General features: G+C 39.9%; 1 protein-coding gene across 5 annotated transcripts in view; it reads left to right on the plus strand.

The window, feature by feature from the left end:
• DENND5B (DENN domain containing 5B) overlaps window positions 1-16,453 on the plus strand; it is a 201,861-nt gene that overhangs the window by 65,992 nt on the left and 119,416 nt on the right. The window contains exon 1 of one of the 5 annotated variants that reach the window (XM_044228356.1): window positions 14,112-14,139. The exons of the other annotated variants lie outside the window; for them this stretch is intronic. The gene's annotated coding sequence lies outside the window, so the exon portion shown is untranslated. Of the gene's footprint in view, window positions 1-14,111; window positions 14,140-16,453 lie in introns of those variants that run through there. 5 annotated transcript variants of the gene reach the window in all.

The following is a 16,453-nucleotide window of genomic DNA, read 5'->3' on the forward strand; positions in this document are numbered from 1 at the left end:
GTGAATAACTGCCCAAGTAATATTTACTTTGAGTGCTCTGAAAGAACATAGTGAAAAAAGACTTCCTAGGGATAGAAATTTTTTTTCTTTAAAATAACCTCTTATTAATAAAACATAAATTTTTAGTATTTGAAAGATTTCAAACCATCAAAAATTTTAAAAATTCTAAAAAATACAAGAATTCCACAGAAATACATACTTAGTTCTTGTCTCCTTTATCTGGGATGGATGAGATACATGGAGTCTTAACTTACCACATGTGTGCAGTGTAGGGTAAAGTTTTTTGTGTTTGAGAGTTGTACCTATTTTGCAACTACATTTGTACACAGAACTTAAAAAATCAGCAGACAATAAATCTCTAAAAATATACTTGGCATATGTTTCCCAAAGATCTAAACAAAAATGCTGAAAACTGTATCTCCCATTGCCCTTCTAGGTTGAGAGTTAAGGTATAGAGGTAGGCTGGTAGAGTGGAAGGGAAAGGCAAAGTCATAATATGAGGCAACTACTAAACATATTTTTTTAGAAGCCGAAAATACCTTACAAAATATTGTTATAAAGAGGTTTAAAAATTTGTTTATAAGCTAGTATTAGCAACCTTCCTTTATTTCTGAATCTTTAAGTAGAAAGTAAAAATAAATTAACCTCTAAGGCCTAGAAGCAGTGATACCTCAGTAGAAATGAGCACACCTGGAACCCAGACCTTGGTTTCTAAATCCATTCTCCATTTAAAGGATCGAGGAATCCTTGGAGAATGGTTGATTCTAGAAGGGGGCAGGAAATATATAAGATGAACCTAGAGCATATTACAGTGCTGGAAAGTAAGGAAGTGCTAAATACAAAAACAATACGTAGATAGGGGTATGTCATAGAGACAGAGGAGCCAAATGAAAGAGTTCCCAGATGTTAAAAATGGAATGATTTGAGCAAAACAAGATAAAAGTATATTGGATTATGACCCCAAATACAAAATAAATATCCATAAGCCCATAATGATTTAAATAAATTGTTAAGTAACATAGTAATTGGGGAAGAGAATCGAATCTTCCTGACAGAAGAATTCCAAATAATTTATGTAAATTCTCCACCCCAGCTTTTCCTTTTTAAGTGTGGGCTGGGTATAGTGATTTTCTTTTAAAAATTATAGTATGGAAAAGGAAAGAAGAAGAGGAACTTTACAGTAGAGAAACGCAACAAGCACTATCTCAGCCAGGTGATCAAGGTGAACATCAATAATGAAAAGTCATGTTGATAGTACGTAACTTGATATGATGTGATAAAAATGGCATCTTACCTCTATGATCTTCCTCCCCTGAGCCTAATCCTTAGAAAAACATCAAACAAATTGCATTTGAGGGACATCCTATAAAATAGCTGACCAGTACTCTTTAAACTGCCAATGTCCTCTTTTTCATGGCACCTCAGAGGTGGTAGGCTGCTTTAGAATGAAGCCACTGGCTCCCAGAAACTTACTGAAGTGGATATTGAATACAAATTTCATACCTCTTATGAGAAGCATATGGCCACAGAAGTTGCCACTGTTCCTCTGAGTGAAGAATTGGAAGGGTTATGTGGTTCACATAACTGGTGGCAATGACAAACAAGGCTTCCACATGAAGCAGGATGTCTTGACCCATGACCGTGTCCACCACTGCTGAGTGAGGGGAATTTCTGCTACAGATCAGGGAGGATAGAGAAAGAAAGCCACAGGGGCGCCTGGGTGGCTCAGTGGGTTAAGCTGCTGCCTTTGGCTCGGGTCATGATCTCAGGGTCCTGGGATCGAGCCCCACATCGGGCTCTCTGCTCAGCGGGGAGCCTGCTTCCTCCTCTCTGCCTGCCTCTCTGCCTACTTGTGATCTCTGTCTGTCAAATAAATAAATAAAATCTTAAAAAAAAAAAAAAAAAGAAAGCCACAAATCTGTTCGGGGTTGCACTGTGGATGCAAGTCTCAGTGTTCTCAGCTTGGTCATTTTAAAAGGGAGAAGGATATTTCTGGACTCACTGATACTACTGTACCTTGTCACCTCAGGCCCAAAAGAGCTAGCAGAGTCTGCAAACTTTTGTAAAGAAGATTATCTACCAGTATGTTGTGAGAAAGTCCCTAACAAAGAAGGAAAGAAACCTAGAACCGAAGCACCCAAGATTCAGTGTCTTGTTACTCCACATATCCTGCAACACAAATGTCAGCATATTGTTCTGAAGAAATAGTATACTAAAAAAAAAATAAGGAAGAGCTGCAGAATAGGCTAAACTTTCACCAAGAGAATGAAGGAGGCCTAAGAAAAATGCCAGGAACAGATGGCCAAGAGATGGAGGCTGTCCTCTCTGAAGGCTTCTACCTCTAAGTAAGTCCAGTCAAAAATGAGATTTTCTAAGAAGAAATAAATAAGGTCAGACATTAGAAAACAAAACCAAAAACTGTGAAGTGTCATCTAAAACAAGGAAAGTCAGAGAAACTGTCACAGCCAGGAAGAGCTTAAGGAGACATCATGGCTGAATAGAGCGTGGTGTTTTGGATGGGATTCCGGAATGAAAAAAGGACCTGAGGTAAAAACTCAGGAAATCTGACTAAAGTATATACTTTAGTTAATGATAATGTATAAATACTGTTTCATTAATTGTAACAGATGTACTGTTCTTTTTTTGCTTTAAGTAGGCTCTACACCCAGCATGGAGCCCAACTCGGGGCTTGACCTCATGACCCTGAGATCAAGAGTCAGACACTTAACCTGACTGAGCCACCCAGGCACCCTACAAATGTACTATTCTAATGTGGTATGTTACTAATAGGGAGTACTGCTTGGTGGGGATATAGAAACACTCTGAACTATCTTCCCAGTTTCTCTGTAGGTCCTAAAACCATTCTTTTTTTTTTTTCTTTTTAACATATAATGTATTATGGTCTTAAAACCATTTTAAAAACTAAAGTTTACTTTTAAAAAAGTTAGCCACGAAATCTAAGATTCAAAGAGAATAATAAAATTCTGATCAAGTGATACCACAGCAGACAATCATACAATAATCATGTTTTTATGTTCTTTGAAATAAGGTAGGTATCAGGTTCTAATTTACAAGTAATATGAATTGAAAAAGAAATAAAACATTCTAAAGAAATTGGGCTAATTTTGTTTCTTAAATTGCATTTCAGTTTTCATAAAGTACAATATAAAATGTTAAAATAAATCATTTTCACAAGTATTGGTACTTAAGTAAGTCTTACAAACTCTTGAATATATGATTCAGACCAGAGAGTACAGTTTACATTCATTTGTCCACTTATTTAACAAACTTTATTGAACATGTCTAAGAATGTAAGGATGAAGAATATGTTGAAGAGCTTAAAATCTAAAGGAGGAGATAAAATTTAACAGTTTTAATATGATATGGTAAATAGATAGCAATATGTATAGGAATTATGAGAACACAGTTCCAAAAACTTAACACTACTATTTCCTTTTTCAAAAATGTGGAGGGGAGAACATTATATTCATTCATGTATGCTAACCAAGAAAAGGAGAAGTGCTTTGTCCTGAACTTTACCATCAAGGAATATTTTTATTTTAACACATCAGCTAATAAATATTTAGTATAGTGTTTATACAGCAGTGGTTCATTTAAAAATTAAGCTCATGGAATTTTAAAATGTCAGGCCATAAAAATTATCATTCTAATTTGTGGATTTTAAGTTGTATTATAGAAGAAACTCCTTACTTTTCCTGGTACATGTCAAGAAAGTTTTCCCAAAGTTTTTTCTAAGGAGAATCTTAAAGACTTGTAGGAGCCTAGCAGACAGACAAGGAGGGAGCTGTGTAGTAGGCAGAATTCTAAAAATGTTCCTCCAAGATTCCTGTCTCCTCTTTATTTAGTCAGACCAATATAGGTAGTGCTGTTAGCCGACCATGAAATAGAGTAGGTTGGATTATCCAGGTTTCTCCAGTGTGATCCCATGAATCCTTACAAGAGAAACTCAGATTTGGCAGAAGAGATTTGGTAGAAAGGCACTCAGAGGATTCCAAGGATGAGAAGAGTTCATTGTGTCCTTGCCAGTTCAGAGATGTAAGGGCTACATGTCTGCCTGAGATGTCGGGCTACTCCCTGAGAGTAGGTGCAAGGGGTAGCCTTGCTCATAGCTAACAAGGGAATAAGGACCTTAGCCCTATAACTTCAGGGAACTGAATTCTGCCAACAACCTGGGTGAACTTGGAAAGGATTCTTCCCCAGAGCCTCCAGAAAGGAAGGAAGTCCTTAACAACAGGATGGTTTCAGTACTGTGAGACCTGGAACAAAGGAACCAGCAGAGCCACTCTATGCCCAGACTTCCAACCCACAGAAACTATGAGATAATAAATGTAGGAGTTATTTTAAAGTCACCAAGTTTGTCAGAATTTATTAAGGGAATAGTAGAAAACTATCATGTCTTTAAAAGGGGGGGAGCTGGGGCGCCTGGGTGGCTCAGTGGGTTAAAGCCTCTGCCTTCGGCTCAGGTCATGATCCCAGGGTCCTGGGATTGAGTCCCACATCCGGCTCTCTGCTCAGCAGGGAGCCTGCTTCCTCCTCTCTCTCTGCCTGCCTTTCTGCCTACTTGTGACCTCTGTCAAATGAATAAATAAAATCTTTAAAAAATAAAATAAAATAAATTAAAAAAAATAATAAAAATAAAAGGCGGGGAGCTGTGTGGAGCAGTTGGTTGAGCATCCGACTCTTGGTTTTGGGTCAGGTTGTGATCTCTGGGTCATGAGATCAAGCCCCATGTTGGGCTCCACACTCAGATTGGGATTCTCTCTCCCTCTCCCTCTCCCCCTCCCACTCGTATGTTTACACAACGCACACTCTCCCTCTCTCTCTCAAATAAATAAATCTTTAAAAAAGAAAAAACTATTATTTTTATCTAGGAAGGAATACATCCTGGGTATAGGAGGCCTTGCAAAGACCCAGAGAGCATGGTACTTAAAAAGGAACTGCAGGTTATCTGGCATGGCTCAAGTACAGGGTGTGTAGAGAGCAGGGGAGTCTCAGAGATTGGAGCTGGAAATGGAGGGCTGGATCATGGTGTGGTCCTCAAGTGCTGTTTCAGGAAACTGGACTCTAGGTGACAGGGGACTAAATTTTAAGATGGTGCCTTAGTTCACTTTGATTTTCTGGGGAGATAAAATAAATTCCCCTATCTCTTTCAAATTTTGCTCAGACATCACTTTCTCAGTGAGAGACCCACTCTGACCTCCATGTGTAATATTGCAACCTATCCCCTGTACTGCTGACCTTCCTTACTCTGTTATTTTTTAACTTTCCATTGCACTTTTTATCATCCAACATACTATATAATTTATATTTATTATTTGTCTCCTCTGTGGTAAACTCCATGAAGGCAAGGATTTTTTGCCTTTCTGTTCCACTGTTTGTTCCAGTTATTTATTGTTGCTACCAAACTACCTCAGAATTACCAGGTTAAAGCATAGTCATTTATTTAGCTCACAGTTCTGCAATTTGGGCAGAGTGTGATGAGACCAATTTGTCTCTACGTTGTTGACATAAGATGAGTAGTTTGACAGGGGTCCAGAGGACCAACTTCAATATGGCTTACTCCCTGGCTGGCAGGCAGGCTGTATTGCTTTCTATTGGCGGGGACCTCAGTCTGCCTTGTGGGCTAAGACCCTCAGTTTCTGTCCTTATGGGCTTCTCCAGAGGGTGGATGAGCTTTCTGTAGCTATACTCTAAGGGCCTTTGTTCCAAGAGAGCAAGGTGGAAATGTGTGGCACTATTTATGACTGAGGCATGGAAGCCATCTGCTCAAGGCCTTTCCGGGTTTAAGGACCCGGGACAGGGACTGTACTTTCTTTCTTTCTTTTTTTAAGATTTTTATTTATTTATTTGACAGAGATCACAAGTAGAGAGGCAGGCAGTTGGGGGTGGGGGAAGCAGGCTCCCCACTGAGCGGAGAGCCTGATGCAGGGCTCCATCCCAGGACCCTGGGATCATGACCTGAGGCGAAGGCAGAGGCCTTAAACCACTGAGCCACCCAGGCGCCCCGGGACTATACTTTCTGATGAAATTTCAAAAGCTCATATAGGACAGGAGATATTGTTGTGGCTATTTTTGAAGAATGCAGTCTGCTATTCTATCTCAAGAGCCTAGAATAGTGCCTTGGCTCATAGAGCTTCAAAAATACTTGAGTGAAAGAAAAGGAAAGGGGCAGAGAGAAAAGGGACAATGAGATATGAATTAGGGGAGTTCAATGTACAGTGTATGGCAGGGAAACAAGTTAGGAAGCTGGAGCAATATTCTGAGTCTGGCTTGAGGTTCAGTTAACAGTGTAGCAATTAAAATAGAAAGGAAAGGCTGATTTGGAGGGATATTAAGGAAGTATAAATTGCGAAATATAGTGACTGTCTGAATATGGAAGGAAAGGAGATGGATTCAGGTGGGGGGAGAGGAGAAGTCCAGAATCTAAAATCTAGAAACCTAGCATGACTTCTAATTAAAGATCCTGACTAAATACCAGATAATACTCTGAGCACTAGGGTGAAAACAGTAAATTTGAATCCCTTTTGATGGGATTACTTTCATTGTTAACCCTTCTTTTAAAAAAATAAAATTAAAAAAATAACTCAGGGCTTTGAGATCATCTTGAGGGTTTTCTTCTGTGTTTGTCTTGGTGGGAGGAAGGAAGACTTTGTTTTTCCTATAAGGAAGAGAGAAATTCTACTCTCCCCTCCCATTTTTAATCCTTGGTTTTAGTTTTCTGTTAATTTTGAAAACTTCAGAAAGTGGTTAAAATGTTTTTCCCCCCACCATACGTGACATGACTTTTTTCTTTTTTCTTTTTCTTTTTCTTTTTTTTTTTTTAAAGATTTTATTTATTTATTTGACAGAGAGAGATCACAAGTAGGCAGAGAGGCAGGCAGAGAGAGAGAGGAGGAAGCAGGCTCCCTGCCGAGCAGAGAGCCCGACGCGGGACTTGATCCCAGGACCCTGAGATCATGACCCAAGCCGAAGGCAGCGGCTTAACCCACTGAGCCACCCAGGCGCCCCGACTTCTTTCTTAACTTTTTAAAATACGCTAGACAGTAACTCTGGGAATCACAGCCTTGTGTGGAACTGGGAAGTTCCTCATCATCTGACAGGTCCCACTGTCTTCCTCCGAGGATACATAGACCATGATTTTATAGGTCTGTGCTATCCCCCAATTCCATTTAAGAACTGGAATCCAAGCAGTTCATTTTAAAGCCTGAATGTTCTAGCTAACAGTCAGCATATTAGGGGAGGGCCTTCGGATAAAAGTGCGTACTGATGAAGCGACTCAGAGGCCACTTTTGCTTAGCAATAGTTACATCAGCCGCAGAAAACTTCAGGTGACTGTTGGAAGAATAATGCTTCTGTTTGATTCTTAAAGGAAGAGTTTCTTTCTTGATGAATCTTATTAACATTTTTTGCCCTATTTTGCTCATATTATGATAATTCCATAGACCAGAGGTAGGGGAGCATTAGTAAAACGCATGTATCCCTTGTGTATTCCTACGTTGTGATTTATATATTTTATTTAGAGAACTTTGTTGATTTCTTATGCAGGTTTTTTGTTTTATTTTGTTGAAGAGGGTAAGAGGGAAAAAGTGGCATTCTTGTATATGTCCCTTGGTATCCCTGTGTAAACTAAACTGTGTTACTTGTTTCTGACTCCTTGTAAATTTGTTTTGTTTTGTTTATTGTTTTCTGGGTTTTTTTGGTGAGAGTATTGGCAGCAAAAAGTAATGAATGGAAACGAAGGGAAAAGTCTGTGTTAGCGCTGAGCAAATTACTGCTTCTTTGAGTCATACAGCAGAACTGTTTCAGTTTGAATCATCTTAGAAATCTAGCACTATAGTGTTACTTGTCAGCTATGAATATTTTAATGGCAGGTGACTTTCTTTTGTTCCTGAAGGCAAAGGGTAGCTCTCTTGTTGTCATTTTAGCAGAGACTAAGTTTTTAGCAATAGGGAAGATTTTTCTTATACTGTATAACATCCAGCATCAAATAATAACATTAATATGCTTTCCCAGAAATACATTGCATAAATGATCCTCATATAAGATAGATCTCTAATAAACTAACATGTTATTATGTAATCTGTATTTTATGTATGAGGAAACCTTTGCTCAAAGAATGTATGATTTGCCCTAAGCTACTAGAGAACCCAGGGTATTTCAACTAGAACTAGAACCTTGTTTTCTTGGCTATGCTTATTACTTGAAAATCGCTGTTACATTTTTCAGAAAACTAAAATCATTTACTAAGCACTGATAAACACATGGTACTTACTATTTACTGAAAAATTATAGACCCTTTCCTCTTAGAGGGTCTTATAAAATCAGTTACAATACTTCAATGACTTTTTAAAAGTTTTTCTTGTTTCACATTTTACTAGAAAAGGGATAGGATGTAAAGCATGGCTTAGAAGCCAAGCTTTGTTTATTTCTCATTATCAGAGGACTGTTCATCTTGAATTCATTGCTAAGGTTATTTTTGCAAATAAATAACCTGGTACTATGTTCTATGCTTGGTGGTGGAATGCATAGTGCCTGATACGAATTTGTGTGGTTTCTGTCCAGTCCTGGCACAGAACTTCTAGAACCGTGGTGATTTCTTAAGTAATAGGAATGTTACCCTATTGTAGTAAAGATGAGCCCCTAGATAGCTTCAGGATAGGGGCTGGTTACCAGAAGGTCAGCCAGGCCTCTAGGGAAGGGAAGAGGTTATAGAGATTTGAGTTCAGTCACATGGCCAGTGATCAAATCAGTACTGTGTATGTAGTGAACCCCATTAAAAACTCTACATTTCAGAGGCTCCTGGGTAGTGCAGTCAGTTAAGCCTCTGACTTTTGGTTTCGGCTCAGGTCATGATCTCAGGGTCATGAGATGGAGCCCTAAGTCGGACTCTGCACTGACTGCTTGGGACTCTTTCTCTCTCTCACCCCTCCCCCACCTAAAGTAAATAAATAGATCTTTAAAACAAAAACCAGCTCTAGATACCAAAGATTAGTGGAGCTTCTTGGTTGATAAACACTTTGTATATGTGTATGGTGGTGGCAAGTGACACACCCTGATTCCACAGGAGAGAGCAGGAAAGCACTACATTCCCTTCCAGACCTCACCGTGTGTGTGTCTTTTGTCTGGTGCTCCTGATCTGTAGCTCTTGTAATGAAACCGCAGTCAGAAGTAATAGTGCTTTCCTGAGTTCCATGAACTGTTCTAGTGAATTATCAAACCTGATAGTCATGGAAGCTCCCAGATGTATAGCCAGCATGTCAGAAGAGCTGGTGGGCTGGGGACCTCTGAAGTCAGAGCAGTCCTATTGGGGTCTGTGCCCTTTAACGAGTGACATCTGTCCCACCTCCAGGTGATGAGTGACAGAGTTAAATGCAGGTGCCTCCACTTGGGGTTGAAACAATAACTGTGTTGTATATGCCTGGTTTCCAGTGAATAAACTTCAGTAATTAAAGTATATTTTAGTGTTAGCTAAATACAGTATGGCTCTTTAATTTTAGTATGATCAAGAATGAAATGTATTGTGAATTTCTTAGAAATTCAAAACTTACTAGATTGATGTTGATGTACTTTTATTAATATCTTAAAACAGACTTTTAAGATTACCAGGGTTCACAGTTTCTTATTGATGATTCCTTCTCAGTAGGGTCTATGAATTTTCAGAGATCCCAGCTTCTTTTGCTTGATTCCCTTTATGACCAGCCACTTAGACCTGCAAGATTGCTAACTAGATTCAGAAGTTATGTTTTGGAAAAAAAAAAAAAAAGAAAAAAAAAGTTATGTTTTTGGAATGCCTAACAGGCCCTTCATGGGTTAAAACCTATAGCCTTAATTAACAGCCTAGTTGTGGCTATACAGCTGCTTTTATGAAGGGTAGAGAGCATCCATTAAAAAAATGGTCAAATTCTGTCCCGTATTTAAAGAACTGATTGATTGATTTATTTATAGGAGCACAGTAAAAAGCAATCTAGAAAGTTACCAAGGAGTAGAAGGCAAAATACAGGCGGGGACTAGTATCATGGTGAGAAGGTCAAGAAAAGAGTTAGAACACAAATAAAAAGTAGGGTAATCAGGGGCACCTGGGTGGCTCAGTGGGTTAGGCCTCTGCCTTTGGCTCAGGTCATGATCTCAGGGTCCTGGGATCGAGCCCCGCATCGGGTTCTCTGTCTGCCTGCCTCTCTGTCTACTTGTGATCTAGGTCTGTCAAATAAATAAATAAAATCTTTAAAAAAAAAAAAAGTAGTGTAATCAGAAACACATAAATAGTTAACTGCTCTAACAATAACCCAAACTCTCAGTGGCTTGAGATGGTAGAATTTTATTTCTCATCTGTTGTTTAATCTAATATAGGCCAAGGTGGGAGGGGCTCTATTTTGAGGCATTAGGTGACGCACGTTTTCTTCCATTGTCTGACCTTCCTATCTTTTTAAGGTCCCGTTTCATTTGCATTTAGTTGATGGATGGCAGAGGACAGACAGGTATGTGCCTCAGCCTGGAAGTGACACACGTCACTTCGGGTCATATTTCATTGGCAAGAACTAGTTCTTTGGCCCTCACCCAGATGCAAGGATATTGGAAGGGAGAGAACAGGGATGTTGGTAAGCACCTGCAGTCTGTCACAGATCCAGAATCAGTTATAGCTGAACAGTGGTGCTGAGATGATTGGCGTGGCTTATCCAAATGAGAATGGTTTGGGACCATTTCTAGGAGTACCAGAGGAGGGGAGAATGTAATGGAGAGAATGTAGTTTCTAGTGGGTTCAGTGTCATGCATACAGCCTTACAAGGATAAAGTAGGTAAACTGTGTGCTAGGGATAGAAAGAGTGCTTACCTGGGGGAGTACAATCTGTATCAGCCATACATAGCATATGGAATGGGCAAAGTCAGCTCTCTGTGGAAGCACTGGGAAGGCAGAAGAGGAGAATGTGAAATCCTCAGAGGGACTGGACTGCAGTAATCCTAGCCACAGCATTAGTCACTGTGCCTGGTACAGTGTAGGCATTCTGGATATATTATTTGAATGAGTTAATGCTTCTTTTCTTTAAAAAAACAGAACAAAACAGGGGCGCCTGGGTGGCTCAGTGGGTTGAGCCACTGCCTTAGGCTCAGGTCATGATCTCAGGGTCCTGGGATCGAGTCCCGCATTGGGCTCTCTGCTCAGCAGGGAGCCTGCTTCCTCCTCTCTCTCTGCCTGCCTCTCTGCCTACTTGTGACCTCTCTCTGTCAAATAAATAAATAAATAAAATCTTTAAAAAAAAAAAGAATAAAAAAAACAGAACAAAACAAAAACCTTTCCCTTCCATATTCTCCACCAATATAATCCATTTCTCGTCTTTCCAGCAAAACTGTGCCAAAGGGTTATTTATACTCTCTGCCTTACTTCCTCTCTTTGAATTCTTTCTTGGAACAACTCCAGACAGCTTTTCACCCCTACCACTCCATAGACATCTCTTTAAGGTCACCAGCGACTTCCATGTTGTCAACTCTCCTTGTTAAAAACATTTTCTTTACTTGGCTTCCATGCTGCCCATGCTTCTGGTCTTTCTCTTTCCTCACTGATTGTACTTTTCATTTACTTTTTTGCTGTTTTTCTTTCTCTTCCTGTCCTCTTAATGTTTATACTTGAGCCTCCCAGGAACCTGACCCAGGCCTTTCTCTTTTCATCTACATTCATTTCCTCAGTGATCTTACCCAGCCCTGTGATGTTAAATACCATCTATTTGATGCTGAATTTTCTAACGTCCCCTGAATTTTATTTTTTTAATGATGTATTCCTTTTTTCTTTTTATTATTATTTTTCTTAAGATTTTATAATCTATTAGAGAGAGAGCGCGCACAAGCAGAGGGAGCAGTAGGCAGAAGGAGATGCAGGCTCCATCCCAGGTCCCTGGATCATGACCCGAGCTGAAGGCAGACCCTTAACCAACTGAGCCACCCAGGCACCCCCCACCCCCCGATTTTTAAATTCATATTTCTAAATGCTTGCTGAAAAATTTCACATGGATATCCAATACGCATGACAGACTTAATGTATCCCAAAGTGAATTTTTTTTTTTTAAAGATTTTATTTATTTATTTGAGAGAGAGAGACAGTGAGAGAGAGCATGAGCGAGGAGAAGGTCAGAGAGCGAAGCAGACTCCCCATGGAGCTGGGAGCCCGATGTGGGACTCGATCCCGGGACTCCAGGATCACGCCCTGAGCCGAAGGCAGTCATCCAACCAACTGAGCCACCCAGGCGTCCCCCAAAGTGAATTTTTTTATTCCAGCTTCCCAGCCCTCCAGCAAAAACCCTCTCCTTGTGCCTTGTTCCTCATTTCAGTAAGTAACTACACTACTTATCCAGGTGCTCAGACTAGAAACTGTAGTACCATGATTTCCTTCTTGACTGACTACTCCTTTCTCTCACATCTAATTTGTTAGCAAATATCTCTTATGTCTTCAAGATATATTTAGAATCTTACCACTTCTCACTACCCTGACACTGTTTCCCTGATCCATACCATGATCATCTCTTGCCTAGATTATTACAGAAGTCTCCTAATTGGTCTCTCCATTTCCTCTCTTACCCTCTATCGTCTGTTCTCGCAGCTGCCAGAGTAAGCTTGTTCAAGTGTTTAAAACACTTCAGTTACTTCCCTTGAAGAAAGAGCTTACCATGGTCTGCAAGGCTGTCTTATGTGGCCATGGTAACCTCTCTGACTTAATTTTCTACCACCTCACTTAAATACACTGTACTGGCCTCCTTGCTGCTTCTCTGTGGTGACAAGTTCATGGATGCCTCAGGGATTCTGTACTTGCTGTTTCCCCATCCCCAAATACCCTTTTCTGAGATGACCTCTTATGTAGAATTGAGAGCATACTCTGGAGCCAAACTGTAAGTTTAAATTTTAGAGTTGTCTGACCTTTGGCAAGCTATTTAACCTTTTTATGCCTCAGTTTCTACATCTGGAAAATGATAAAATAGTAACTACTTTATAGAGTAATTGTGATGATGAAATGATTTAATATATTAGAACACTTAGAATAACACCTGCTATATAGTAAGCACCATGTGTTATCTGTGAGGATTATTGTTACTTCATCAGGTCTCACCTTAAATGTTACCTGCTCAGAGATTATTTAAATCATGGTAGAATCATTAGAATGAATCATGAATATGCAGCCTCCTGGGGGATCTGTTTTGAAGAGGACAGTTCACTGTGATGTAGAGACAACTCATGTGTAGGAAATGTATTTCTGTGAGTGTCACAGGAAGTACACCTTCTTTTTTTTTTTTTTTTAAACTAACGTGGGATCCCCCTGCCCCAGGTTCCCTTTCCCTAGTCAGTCTCTCTTACAGGATCCACTGTTGTCCAGTATTCCTTCTACGACTCTAGCTCATGTCAATTTAGACAGGGGTCTATGGAGACAGACAGTTGGGGACCTATAGTGATAGACATAGGAGGGAGAAAAACTACCTCACCACCACATCCTCCCTTCTTCTTCGCCTCAGCATGGATTTCATAGGGAACATATATAGTTCTTCATTTCCTCCTCTCGCCTTTATCAAAATACTGAGAAAAAATTATTGATTCTAAGTTTTCTGTCCACCATTATCTCTGTGCGCGCACGTGTGTGTGTGTGTGTGTGTGTGTGTGTGTGTACTTTCCCTTTAGAGAGAAAAGGAACAAAATTTTAAAAGGACAGGACAAAAGAGATTACCTTTTAACTTCCCATCTGTTTTCATTCTTCCTATCAGCAAGCTTTCTTTAAAACGTCTAGACTTCTGTGGTATCCTTCCGGGACAGGAAGATAGGGAAGTGTTGTGAATCCTGCCCTTGTTTTGTGGAGAAAATACCCAGGTCAGACATAGGCCACAATGGAAATGGATAACGAGGGAGGGAACTCATTGAATTTCTAGGAGCAAGTAGGTTTAGAGAAAGGGGATAATGGGACCACTCCAGCTGAGAAATAGCTGCAAGGTTCACACATCTCACAAATCTTTTTCCACTTGGAACCCCACTCACAGGCTATTGAAATTCTCACCAGTGACTTGGAGCTTGAGGGTACCAACTCCAGTGCCAACTGAAAGGAGGAAGCATGGAGTCACCAAAAAACCAGATCTTATGCTCCCAGCCACGGTGAGAACTGGTGTGTTCTTGGTATTCTAACATCCTCTACAAACATAGTAGCAGACTCTGTATTATAACATATTTTAGATGCTTTATGAGAGTTAAATTTTTGGAGCTCAGTCCTTCTAGAACTATCTAGTATATTAGGTAAAAATATCTGTTACATTTCTTTTTTAGTTATACATTATGTTTTTAAATATATGTGCTATACAGTGGGCTTTGAAATCCAAATTTGACCTAATGGTGATTCACGTTATAACTTTACATGAAGCAGATGCACTTATTTCACTGGAAATTCTCTGAAATATTTAGATATCATTTATTGGACTTTGGTAATCTGGAGGCAAGGATAAAATAATTGAATATCTAAATCTACTAAAAAGATCTTTGCTTATATATAATTCTCTGTAAGTTGACTGAACTAACTTTCGTATTTTTTCCTTTTTTTTTCTTTTTCTTTGATAAAACAATAAATGGGAGCTCTGTGAAGTAATTGAACTATTGGTAAATATTCCTAGTGATACCCTAAATGCATCCAGGAGTTTCTACCTTAATCAGGGCAAAATGCCTTTAGATGAGAGCTAGATAGGATTGTTAGACCAGATAATGGATTAGTTTCCCTACTTTATATCTCATTTTTGTGAGAGTGATATTCATTGTCAGTTGTAAAGTTGATACTTGCTTTTTTCCAGATGGGGAGATTTTTGTGTCATGGCCTAATACTTCTCCACTCTGCTACTTCTGTACTCTAATGAGTAGTTATTCCTATAAACTAGAAAGGTAAAAAATATGTATAGTATATATTGAATGAGTAAGGTCTGCTTCTCGAATTCTTCCTTACTAGTCCCAGTCATAACAATTCTTTGCATCCCAAAAGTGTTCAGTATCCTAGAGGGAAGTATACTGACTTGAGTGCCCACTGGGGCACGCTCAGTGACCTTGCACACTGCTTGGGTGTATGTGTGGGGGCTTTTCCAAGGTCTGTTTTGGTCCACCTGTACCTGATGGTAAATGTCAGTATACTATCTGGCTGTCTGGAAAGATCCAAATAACCTCCTTGGTGATTTCAGGGTGTCTTTGGCCTTTTATAGTGAATCATTTAGTTCCTTTTTTCCTTTCTATCCAGGAGTTCCATAGGCTAACTTCCCCAGTTCTTTGTCTTTGTTGTTGTTTTGTGAAGGGAGAGTGTACATAGGTTCTGCAAACCCTGATTGGAATATAGAACTCTTAGAATATCTGTGGGCACATATCCCCCCAGAGTAGAAGTTTAGCCTTTGTCCTGAGATCATTCAGACCTTTGAGGTATAGATAGGAAGATTCCCTGACTATTAGGACCCTACATCATCATTATTTAGCTCTTTAAAGAGAATATTGGATATCTAAAAGTTGTAGACAGTTGGGTAACCTTTTCGGAAGTTTGTTTTTTTTTTTTTTAAAGATTTTATTTATTTATTTGACAGAAATCACAAGTAGATGGAGAGGCAGGCAGAGAGAGAGAGAGGGAAGCGGGCTCCCTGCTGAGCAGAGGGCCCGATGCGGGACTCGATCCCAGGACCCTGAGATCATGACCTGAGCCGAAGGCAGCGGTTTAACCCACTGAGCCACCCAGGCGCCCTCGGAAGTTTTTATACTCTTCAAAACTGCAGAGTTGTAGAGAACTAGTGTGAATTTCCTTAATGTCCTTACTGTGGTAAACTGCCCTCCAAGAGTTGATACTTCCTAGTTAATAACACATGAAGGTATTAAGTTGATTAAATGGAATCTCAGTACAGAGCCTGTTTCAGTTTGTGTTTGCATACAATGATTTCTAAAAAGTAGATTACTTACAAGTTTGGATATAACATGATTTTGTCCTTATCTTACATATCGGAACGCTTTTTTAAAATTTATTTATTTATTTTTAAAGATTTTATTTATTTATTTGACAGTGAGAGAGAGATCACAAGTAGGGAGAGAGGCAGGCGGGGGGCGGGGGGCGGGGGGAGCAGGCTCCCTGCTGAGCAGAGAGCCCGATACGGGCCTCAATACCAGGACCCTGAGACCATGACCCGAGCTGAAGGCAGAGGCTTAACCCACTGAGCCACTCAGGCACCCTGGAATGCTTTTTAAAACAGAAGGTGGCTCAGTGGGTTAAGCCGCTGCCTTCGGCTCGGGTCATGATCTCAGGATCCTGGGATCGAGTCCCACATCGGGCTCTCTGCTCGGCAGGGAGCCTGCTTCCTCCTCTCTCTCTCTGCCTGCCTCTCTGCCTACTTGTGATCTCTCTCTGTCAAATAAATAAATAAAATCTTTAAAAAAAAAAAAAAACAGAATTGACTCTTAG

The sequence above is a fragment of the Neovison vison genome, chromosome 12 (genome assembly GCF_020171115.1).
Source record: "Neovison vison isolate M4711 chromosome 12, ASM_NN_V1, whole genome shotgun sequence".
NCBI classification, from domain to species: domain Eukaryota; kingdom Metazoa; phylum Chordata; class Mammalia; order Carnivora; family Mustelidae; genus Neogale; species Neogale vison.